The following is a 12,500-nucleotide window of genomic DNA, read 5'->3' as shown; positions in this document are numbered from 1 at the left end:
ACCCAAACACATACTGTGGGGTAGGATCCATGTATACGTGGGCTACAGCTGGACAAAACGTATGTGTCCTTGTACAGTCCAGAGGTCAGTGTATGCAACACTGTTATATGCTCTTGTAAGTCAATCTATGAGGGAGGGGTATGCACCATATATAACCTAGGCTGTTACAACATGTGAGGAATATAAGTAGTAAGACACCTTAAGGTGTATGGCTGTACATTTTCATACATTTCACCTTGGGAACATTGGTGGGCTAGTGTCTACGGTCTTGCAGACAGTTCTGTTTGTCAGTGTGATAGTGATGTTTTAAGTTAAGCATCATTATGTAACAGATACATCTTCATTGTGACAACTTAATTCTTTCCCCCTAGGGGTTGAGTACAGAGTGTAATGGGCAGCTGCGGAACTACATCTGCATTACTTATTGTTGATTGATTCTTATCTTCTGGGCCAGTGTTTCTTTACTGTTGTACTACTTGAAGGCCTTGGCCTGGAAAGCAACATATGTTATGCTTTCGGATTACTGTATAAAATGTTTTGCTTGAGAATTGCATTACTCAGTTAGTATGTACTTCAAACACCTAACAGCTATATGAAATGGCATATACATCTGAAATAGTACACAAATAAACATTTCTTATGTATGCAAACCTGTGTGTGGTGTCATATCCTCTGACTTCTCTGTGGGTATATGTTTCATGCAATAATTGTCTTTTGTATGAGAGAATCAAACACTGTCCATTATAAAAGGTGACAACTGTAGGAATACTGGCTGTTTGATATACTGTGCACCCTCTAAATATGTATCTTCCTAGACATATCTATACGTAGTAATATATGTATATGTATGTATGTATAAATATATATGTGTGTGTATGTATCATTGGAATGTTTACTGCTTCCACATTGTACATTCCCTATGGTAGACAGACTGTTCTGCATATCTTACTGATACCATCCTTACATCGTACAGGTGAGATGGATTACTGTTAACTTCTTGTAGCTATGTTGTGTAGGGTCCTGGGTATGAGACTTGCAAGTGTTGCTATTGTGTTGCAAGGCAGATCTGTTTGACTGTAGAAGAGGGGATGATATCAATTATTACAAGGGTACTTAAATTGGGCCCCCTCACTCTCATTAACAGTGCCTTGGGTCATATATGTATTGGTTGTGTTCTTTTATATATATATGTAGACATATATTTATATATATAAATACATTTCCTGTACTGTTGAATGACTGTGCTGGATAATATGTTTGAGAAAACATCACATTTATTTATATCTGACATGGCTTCATGGTAAATCTCTTTGGCTATGGTGTGTAGTGTCCTGGGTTTGAGACTTGTAAAGGCTGCTTATTTTGTTGCTGGCCAGAACAAGGGCTGTTGGATACAGAGTGATTAAGGCACTTCTAAGCAGTAAGTGGGTTTGCATGAAGGTAAGCAATGCTAACTTCCAGTTAAATATTCTTACACACAGCCTCTAAATTGCTTATCCTGTGTAGGCATTGCTTACCCCCGTGCAAACAGGCTTAAACCTGCTTACTGCTGCTTAAAAGTGCTTACTCCCACTTACCCCCACACTAATTTCTTTAAAAGAAAAGAAAAAGGGGTGACAGGACAGTAGTGAAAAAGGGGCACAAAGAGGGAAAGACAGTAGGGAAAATAGCTAGGGATGTGCAGGATGGATGTAGGGAAGGTCCATTGCTGCCAATTTCTTCTACAGCAACAGCTGTGCATATACACTGATTTGGAGGTAGATTTGGACACGCAAACCCCTGCGAGAGCAGTGAGGACAACAACATGTTGTGAAGCCAATTAGACCAGATTACATGTATCCAGTGGACACATGTGTGAAATGGACAGCTATGTATGGTGCGAGAATTTTTGGGGGGAACAGATTGCCCTTTTTTTCATTTTTTTTAAGGTGAAAGTGGAATGTTGGGGAAGGATAGGTATATTTGGGGAGGTAGGTTGGGTAGGATGACAGACAAGACAGCATACAGGGGTGGTATATAACATGTGGGGGGGTAAACACCTTGGATGGGTGGGATGTTTGGAAGTCGGAGGCCCATGAGCCTCCAAATGGAAACACTGGGACTGAGGTCCCCACCCATGGGCAGTCACCACTGCACCTTCATGGCCCCGAAGGTGACTGAGCTGGGGGCTGGGTAGGAGGGGCAGGCTGACCCTCTAAATGTGCCACGTGGCCCTCAAGCTGGCATAGCTGATCTCCAAACTCCCTGCAGAGCTCGCTATGCACCAAACCCTGGACCTGACGACGGGTGACAATTTCCTGTCCATGCCCACTCCCAGGGGGGCGAGCCCGATCCCCTGAGGTGGTTCCACCCAAAGGTGGTGCAGGACCAGTGGACGAGGAGGTCCCAGGGTGGGACCCAGATGTGTTGGTGCCCGGTGCCATGGCCATATGAGGTGGGAGAGGTGGGCCCGCTGGGACCAGCCTTCCCAAACGTGCTATGGTGTTGTAATTTTAAAACATATATGGGTTAGTAATAGTCAACACATTCCAGGATTAGGTATAACAGCATGCATAGATATTCCTATTAACCCAAAATACCAGATATGGAACAGTTACATAGCAAACAGAACACATGCATATATGGAACCACAGTGGGCAATACAACAGCATGCAGGTTACATTGATGGCAGCATGCCACCAATGTGGGAGTGTTTCAACATGGCACATGCATAGAAACACATTTCAATATTTATCAGACAATAGGACATATGTCTCAACAGTAGATTTAAATGTGCACATACCCATTGAATTGTATATTTAGATTATTGTTGCAGATATGATGGGGGGGAAATAGAGATGTCAATTAATAACTTGTATATCCCTGTAGTTCTCATGACTTTCTTAGTTACTGCTGTAATCCGTACCTTAACAGGTATTATTACACTATCCTATGGCCTTAGTTTGGACAGTGGTATGTTTGTAGACAACTATATATGTGAACTGTGTTTTACCTGCAGTATACACCTCTTACCTGGTATACCTGTGGCGGTATTGTTTGTTAACACTACCCGACTGTTTCTATGCATTTTCCCAGATTCCAGGTTGATGTTATGCACATACCTCTCAATCTCTTATTGCACACACTCTGGTCAAGGCTTGACAACATGCAGGTGGAACATTTGACATTTGCCCTCCGAAACTTTTGGTGAGTTGCTACAATGACAGGTTTGTTTTCATATATATTTTCTGAATATTTACAGGTCTGACAGTCACTTATATGTCATTAAAAACTGCCTATATTTCAGAGATCATCACACTGATTTGCCAGCGGGACAGGGTAACAGGCAGCGTATATGGGCCAATTATATGAACATTCTGAACAAATCTGTACAGTTGAGAGGTATGATTCTGCATACAGCTTACTACCACTCCCAGGATTCAAACTACGGCTGTGCCTGCTAAAAATAAAACGGTGTACATCAAAGTTGAGTGTGTTATTTAGATACTGCTGTGCATCTTTTCACTAATTTCTGTCTATATGTCTCCCATGGTTTTATAATCTATCCTTGTAATTACAACAGTCTTATACAGGGATTCCTAGACAATTTCATTATGTAGCACAGTATGGGTGACAGTGATGAGTAATACATTATTATTCAGAGAAACTGCAACACTAACAATGTCATACAATACCAGACTAAACAGTACCAGTCCAGGATTTCAATCTTATTTTCAGGCACAGTTTTCTTATATGACAAACCTGTGGAGGGAATGTTTGTTAACACTACCTGAATGTTGCCACACATATTACCAGATTCTACGTTATTATTATGCACATATGTCTCACTCTGTTACTGCACACATTCTGGTCATAGCTTCACAACATGGGGATACAGATGGGACATAATATGTATATTACTCTCATAACATTTTGGTGAGTTGCTAGAGTGACAGGTTTGTTTGTATAGATATATTTCTAACAGTTATGATGTCTGACAATCAGTTGTATGTCATTATTTGCTGCCTAAACTTCTGGGATCTTCCCACTGATTTGCCAGGGAGGATAGGGTGACAAGCAGAAAAATTAAGCCAATTATCTGAACTTTCTGAAAAAATATGTACGCATACAGCTTACTACCACTCCCAGGATTTGAACCGTGGCTGTGGGTGCTAAAAATACAACAGTTAACAGTTGAGTGTGCTATTTGGATTTTGTTGTGTAAGTCTCTCTCAGTTGTACAATATGACCTTGTGATTACAACAGTCATATACAGACATTCCTACACATTCTATTTATGTAGCACAGTGTCGGTAACAGTGCTTAATACAACAGTACTATTAAGAGAATGCAACACTACATTACCATATGATACCAGAGTAAACACAAGCAGTCCAGGAGTTAGACCTTTATTGCCAGGCTACCTTTTTACTTACATACAACCTATATGAGACTCTTCCTGCCATATTGTCTGGTTTATTCAGTACATCCCATACACAATACAGGTTTTATACCGGCAATTAACTTTCTACCATTTTTAGATTTATTTCTTATGACAGTACATGCAAGATTATTACTAACCTGCCTTACGACGCAGCCTTTGCAGCCTACACGCATGAGCTTCCTGATTCACAGCCTGCTCTGCTGCAGCTTTCAGAGACATAAGAGGCCATTCACACTACACTTTCCATTGCCCTTCTTTGACAAGTCTGCTGATGTCTTTCACCATAAAATACACCTTTGGGGAATGAGTACCCTTATAAGCTCCATGGCGTGTGCGATAAATGCAGTACAGCATAGAAGCAATACATAGCTAGGTAGGGGTTTGAATCTCAGTACTTTCAAGTGTGTGTGTGTTTGTTATCAGTATCCTGTGTGGAGTTAGCTGTGATTGTGTAATAACAGGACTCATTGTGGGGCAGGTTTTGCAAATTTCTTATATTGAGGACATACTATATGTCACCATATCCACCTTACAAGGACAACAGATGTCAAACAGCAGAGAGGCTGGTGTAGACAATTCATACCCCTACATGTGACATTATAGATTGGGGAACAATATAGGCAACCCTTGTATTACCCAGAGAACACTCTCCACCCATGTCTCATACACAAACACACTTGGCTAGGCAACAACCACTATGTTGGTAGTTCCCTGAATATTGCCCATAGATAGTAACCACAGTGTGATTGCATTGGACTACAGAGGACATGGCACCCTGTTCCATCCCCACAATAGACAAATAATTGCTTACAGTGGTCTTTTGCTATGTTCCCCACTGGACGCCTGCAACAACTGTAGAGTCAACAAATGTAACCCACAAAGGAAATACCATGCTTTATACACATGCCCTGTATGGACAGATGCCACTAATACCAGTGAATACCTGTATCATGCGGTCAATATAGGTGCAGGATTAACCTCAGTTCTATAGCCAGTTCCCATCACATGAGGTCAGGAATGCCACATCAGATGATAACAATCTGTCCATACAACATGCCCCAGACACCCCAGGTACACTTCCACATGTCACCGAACATGCATGTGGGACATGTGCCAACCAAGACACCGTCCTTGTTATGGAATATAGAACACATACATGGCAAGCATTGCACAGCACTGGCAATACACAATAGTAACCCAGATGAGTGGATGGTGAATACAATACCCACCTGTGTGGGCCAATCCAGGGACTACACCCCTGAGCCACAATTTTGACCATTGTCATGTGGCCTGATGCCAAGGTATACCCTTGGCCTAGCCTTGTACAGTCTTCCACCAGTCAACTACTACACATCTGTGAAGCAATGAACCTAGGCATGTCAGTACTGGCAAATGTGTGTGTGTGTGTGTGTGTGTGTGTGTGTGTGTGTGTGTGTGTGTGTGTGTGTGTGTGTGTGTGTGGAGATTAATGATTTGAAAGCCATTCAGACTCACTACACCTCCCATTTCCCTACTGTAGCATGCCTTCTGATGTCACCTTGACATACCCTTTGTCCATATATCAGCCTATAACCTCTGTGGTGCATGTGATACCTGCGTAATACTGTAGTGTAGCAAACTAGTTAGGAATTCTAATCCTGACCCTGCCAACTGTGATAATGTATGAGAGTCCCTGAGAGAGTGTGGTTGTATCTTCCTTAACACCTGCTTTTGTGGACAGGTACATGTACTACACTTACCTTATCCCTCCTTTATCACTGTTGCTGATGTCACTCACCTTCAAAGATACCTTTGGACAACTCTCCAACATGTAAGCTCTGTGGCACATGCAATAACTGCATAAAAATGTAATACCGATACATAGCCAGTGAGGGTGTTGAAACCCCATACTGGTTAGTGTGTGACACAAACATGTTTAGCTCTTACTCTCCTACCCCCTTCCTTTCTTACTTTGTGTCTGTGTCTCTCTCACTCCCTCTCTGGTGAATGTGGAAAAGTACACCTGCTTTGCTTAGGCAGCAGCTTGTGTTTTGTAAGTGATGATCAGGATCAGCTGATGGCTTGTGCACGAATTGCAGTCCCTCACTAGCTGATTGCATGTGGAACAGCTGTGGTAACATTCCCAGAGCCAAGTGCATGGAAGCACAGTCCTATAACTAGGAACATCATGTGGGTGTTGGAGCTTTTCATTCACTGAGAGCAGGACTTCATGTCGGTGTTTGGCAAACAGCATCACAGAGGGTAGTGGGATATACCTCCTACCGCCTACTTTTGGCATTTTCTTGATTGCAAAAGTTGATATCTGTGTTAGAAACAGTATTTAGAACATACCTAGAGCCTGTTTATTGCATCTTTTGTGTTGCACTTAATTTAAAATCGTTTTTTTCTTAAAACTGCATTTTACCTGCCTCTGACCTAGCACACACATGTTGGGGTCATTTATTGCACTGTTCTGACTAGTTTGCTACTTGTGTGTCTCTGCTATCCTTAAACAAAAAAACAAAAAAACTTGCTATTTTCCCACTTTCTATAATTTAAAAGAAAGTTCAGTTACAGAGTTGCTGTTCTGAACTGTTTGTAAGTTTCTTGGAGGCCAGTGCTTACTTGGGCTAAAGGGAAGTCCCTGTGTTCACCAGTGGCAGTGGTTAACACTGAGCAGCCTGCCTGTCCCTGTAGGAGTGGTTACTGCCTAGAAACTGTAGGTTTATTGGCCATTTTGGGTCACTTCCAAACTCCTTGATCTCTTTCTCTTAAAACCCTGCAACTCTGTTTTTGCGCAGTCTTGTGCACAGAGCAGCGTCGGGCAGCGCCGCTTAAACAGGTTTAAACTATTCCCGGCTCCACAAAGTCTGCTCTTCACTTTTTCCCTTAGAACTGCTCTAAATCTCAAAATAAGCACTCTATTTTCATTCTAAAGCCCTGCACTTGCTCGTATAAGTAATCTCATAGGTAAACACTAATAAACTTAAGCACTACTCCCTCTTATACTCCTTTTAAGTACTTGCTCCCTATTGGTTCTTTCTGATCAGTCAATAAGTAGTTCCCTATATTATTCAGGCATGTCCAAAGGTCAGTTTCGGGTTTACTCTCCAGTCCAGCTGGTGAATCTGGGAATCTTTAGGCAATGTTACAACTGCCTTATGTATACAGACCACCCTCTCCTCCTCTCAACAAGCTCAAATATATGTGAGAGATGCAACTATATAACCAAACTGGAGGCTGAGCTGTCTCAACCCAGTACTGGCACAGCCAGTCAGGAGGAGAAGGTAACCACACACACCACAAATCCAGTCTCACATAGACCTATTGCATCAGCAAACCAAACACAAACACACAAAAACATACTCGGAGGCTCTAAATAAAAATCTGCCTAAGCAGCAGAGACCTCCAAAGCAGACATCCCAGCAACCCCTACCACGAAACAATACCCACGTAACACATAGCTCACAAAGTCAGTGTGCCACACAGTCACAGCCCTTAAGGCTAAACAACACATAATACACTTGTAATAGGTGACTCTATTGTCAGACACACTGACGTCCCACACACCAGACTGAACAAGGAGAAGGTCACTGTAAGCTGCCTGTCGGGTGCAAGGATCTGCCACATAACACAAGCACTCAGGTCACTCCAAAGCAATTACAAATATGACTCCATCATTGTTCATGCTGGTGTGAATGACCTGAGATGTACCTCCCTGGACTACATGAAAAGAGACATAAAGGAGCTCTCTGATCATGTAGCCCAGACCAGTATGACCCTGACCTTGAGTAGCATCTTGCCCTCACCAAGAATGATGCCACAGTATAAAGACAAAATGATCAATTTTAACAATTGGCTAAAGTATTGGTGTCATTCAAAGGGGAGCCAGTGCCTGTCAGCCTGGGATGACACACTCGACAAGCCATGTTGCTTCACTAGGGATGGCTTGCACCTGTTACCCCTGCGTTTTCGAATACTGGCAAAGTCTCTTGCCTCCTCCATAGTGCCTTTTTTAGGCAAGGCTCAAAAGACAAACCCACCACCAAAGACAACACAAAGAAAAAAAAACTAAGGGTAATGCTGCTCAATGCCAGAAGTCTAAACCTCAAGATGCATGCACTCAAGACTCTCCTCAGTATGGAGAATATCGATATCTGTGCAGTAACAGAAACCTGGTTCAAGGCTCCCGAGAGCACCCCAGCATACCATGCTTTTCCGCCCCAAAACTCAGACAGAACCACAAAAGGAGGGGGAGTATCCATATTTATCAAAGATACCCACACCTCCAGGTTAGTGGCACTGCACGAAGCATCGGAGACCATCCATGTGCAACTAACAGTGGGAAAAACTGCCTTTCAGTTTGTAGCCTGCTACAGACCACCCTCCCAAACACAGGAACCCCACTTGGCTTTCCTGAGAACACTGGAGAATATGAAGGTCTCTCCAAACACCATTATATTGGGTGACTTCAACTACCCAAACATTGACTGGGAAAACTACTCAAGCCCAAACACCCTCACCCAACTGTTCCTAGAATTTATAAATTCAAATGCTATGGAACAACTGGTCACCACTCCCACAAGAGGGGAAAACATATTGGATCTGGTCATCACCAACATGGGGTCTCTATGTTCCACACCAGAGGTATACCCCTCATTGGTAAGATCAGACCATAAACTAATCTCACTGGACATCCATATTCCATCCCCACCCCCAGCCAAGGAAACCATGGTGAAGAACTTCTCAAAAGCAAACTTCACACTTCTCAAAACAGAGGCGGAATCCTTCAAAGCCTCCAGGCCAGTGGAAAATACGGCCCAAAATGCAGAATCCTTTACAAAAGCATTCTTTGGACACCTACAGGAATGCATGGAGCATGCTATCCCAAAAAAAATAACAAGAATCACTCCTCCAAAGGCAGGAGACCTGTCTGGTGGACCCCGGCCATAAATAAGCTATACAACAGAAGGAGAAAGCTACTACATGATAGAGCAAAATCCCAAAAAGGGAAGGCATCTCTGATCAGTACTAGCAAGAAACTACAATCCCTCATAAAATCATCTAAGGCCAGCTTCGAAAGAAAAATAGCACAAGACACTAAAGATAATCACAAGGCCTTCTTTAGTTATGTCAGGAACCTGGGAGGCAACTCCCAGATATGCTCTGAGTTAGTGCAAAATGACAAAAAATACATTGAACCCACAGACATTGCCAACATCCTGGCAGAAAGGTTCAGTGCAAACTTCTCCCCCCCTTCCTCCCCCAAAAGAGCAAATATCTATCCCAACAGAGTGTAGCCTTCCTGAGATCACAGATGCACAGGTGAGAGCTGCCCACTCCAAAGCAAAAAACACAGCATCAATGGGACCAGACGGTGTCCCGGGCTGCGTCTTACATGAGCTCCAAGAAGAACTAAACCCTCATATAAAGTCACTGTTCAGTCTCAGCTTTACTACAGGATATGTATCCAAGGAATGGCGTACAGCAACAGTGGTCCCGCTCCACAAAGGTGGTGCCACAACGGACCCCAGAAACTATCGCTCTATAAGCCTGACTAGCCTGGTCTGCAACGCTATGGAGCATATCATCATGGAAATCATAAACAAAGACATTGGGAACCTCCAGACACTGGATCCTACCCAATTCGGCTTTGTTAAGGGCAGATCTTGCCTCTTGAACCTGGCTGACTTCTTTGAAACAGTTAACAAAGCCATAGATGAAGGGAAGGTAGTCCACACAGCCTACCTGGACCTCACAAAACCCTTCGACACAATACCCCACTTGGGCATCATAAATAAGCTCACCAGCTTAAATATCAACTCCTATGTCACAAGATGTGTTGCAAACTGGCTCAGGGATAGAATCCACATGGTCAGAATAGCAGGTGCCATGTCAGACTCTAAACCAGTTACAAGTGGCGTCCCACAAGGCTCAGTCCTGGGACCTCTCTTGTTCGGTATATATTTCTCTGAGGTACAGGCTAACACAGGTGGACTATGGCTGATCAAGTTCACAGATGACTGCAAACTGGGTGCCATAATCAACTCTCCGGCTGACACAAGCATCCTCCAAAAGGGTCTCACAGAGACGGATAACTGGTGCCAGAGGCATGGCCTAAAGCTAAATGCCAAAAAGTGCATAGTAATCCCCTTTGGGAAAAACAAAGTGCCCACAAATTACCACAAAGGTGGTAATCCATTAAGTATGGAAGAAGTAATTAGGGACTTAGGGACCCAAGTAGATAGCAATCTCTCCTTTGACAATCACGTTGCCAAAGTGGTTAGAAAGACCTTCTATATAGCCCACCTAATCACAAAATGGTTCACATCTAGATCAAGAGAGGTCATTGTGCCCCTCTACTCATCACTTATCAGGCCCATAACTGAATACAATGCCCCATTTGGGATGTACCTTACCCGACACCTGCAGCAACTGGAAAGACCCCAAAAGTACCTCACCAAGAGGATCAAGGGACTCAAACAGATGCCCTATGCAGTTCGGCTAAAGAAACTCCAGCTCTACTCAGTTGCGTACCGCCTACTCAGAGGCGATCTGTGTCTGATGTATAAAGCCATATCCAACCCAGAATTAATGGACATGCTTCACCTCAGGAAATCCTTAGAGCTACACGCTCCAGGGACTTGAACCTCAGCACAGAAATAAATAGGACATGCTGGAGGGAAGATTCATATCCCAGAGGCTCCCCTCACTCTGGAACAAAATCCCAATCCATGTTAGGCAGAGCCCCTCACTGACCCTCTTCAAGAGAAATCTTGAAGTTTACCCCTGGGATCTCTTCTGTGTCCCTGCTTGATAGAGGTACAGGAAACTAACCTTAAAAGGGCTACCTTCTGTGACCTACTATACAGAGGCACAGTCAACTAATCTAAAAGGGTGGCGAAAGCCAAACACACTCTGGCTAGGCTTATAAATGCCCTAGGGCAGATAGCCTAGTATCAACCTATGAACCTACATGCACAACATACACTGTGGAGACAGGCCAACAAACAGGAAGGGGATGTTCCAGACATGAGGACAGAATGTAAGTCTTGCTCTTCTACATTTGAAGTAATGTTGGTTTAACAGGGTTTGTGTGCATATGGCTGGTCTACATGATTTAATATCTGTCATGACAGTGTTATGTGGTTGAGGAAATTCTCACCTGTAGGGCTATCTGCAGACTGTCCAGTGTTTGGAGTCTTACATGTGTTGTGTTACTCACACATGTCCTATCTTTAGAAATGCAGTAGCATACTCTGAAGATTGCAGTCAGTACATCCCTCAGAAGACATATGTCACAACAAACCCTGTTACACCAGTAAATGTATGAGTTTATCACAGCAACATGTCAATATTGGCCCTGTGTTTGTGCCTCCAGCCACAACTCTGTCAACCTCTGTACATATGTCATGCAGTAAGAGGTGTATATGTTCAGTACACCATTATTTACTGGCATCCTACCCGATAACAAGCCAGTGAGATATCAGACTGAAATCATTGACTCATTGACTCATTATGTCTCTTTTCTAACTTCTGGGACAAACATAATCCTCAGTTAAATGAGAAACAAAAACTCTTGGCCATTAGAAATACTTTGGAACACTCCCCTTTCAAGAAATTGTTCTATACTCAGTTGATGATAAATAATAATGCTTATCATACTCCCTCCAAACTTAATAAATTTGATGCAAATAATTCTCCTTCCTGCCCTTGTTGCTTCTCTCCTAATGCTGACCTCTTACATATTTTATGGTATTGCCAATTCTCTCATAAACTTTGGACCTCCTTGAAAGTAAGGTTACAGAAAATGGGGTATCACAAGTCAACTCTTTCCTGGGAGACTGCAATTCTACACATACCTAAGATACATCTGTCTAAACCAGATACACATGTACTCATATTTATCTGTTCTCTTATAAAACTTTACATTTCCAGAAATTGGCTTGACCGTACTAAATTGAATTGGAATGCCTTTAGAACAATGGCATACTTGTACGTTTCAGCACAAAAAACTATGTTGAAAAGTCCTAAAAAAATGGCTTTAAATAATAAAGTTTTAGAAAAGGTCCTTTCTATTATTAATTATGAATATTAG

Source organism: Protopterus annectens, chromosome 2.part0, assembly GCF_019279795.1.
Source record: "Protopterus annectens isolate FY-2018-M chromosome 2.part0, PAN1.0, whole genome shotgun sequence".
In the NCBI taxonomy this organism is placed as follows: Eukaryota; Metazoa; Chordata; order Ceratodontiformes; family Protopteridae; genus Protopterus; species Protopterus annectens.
This window is presented reverse-complemented; position numbering follows the sequence as displayed.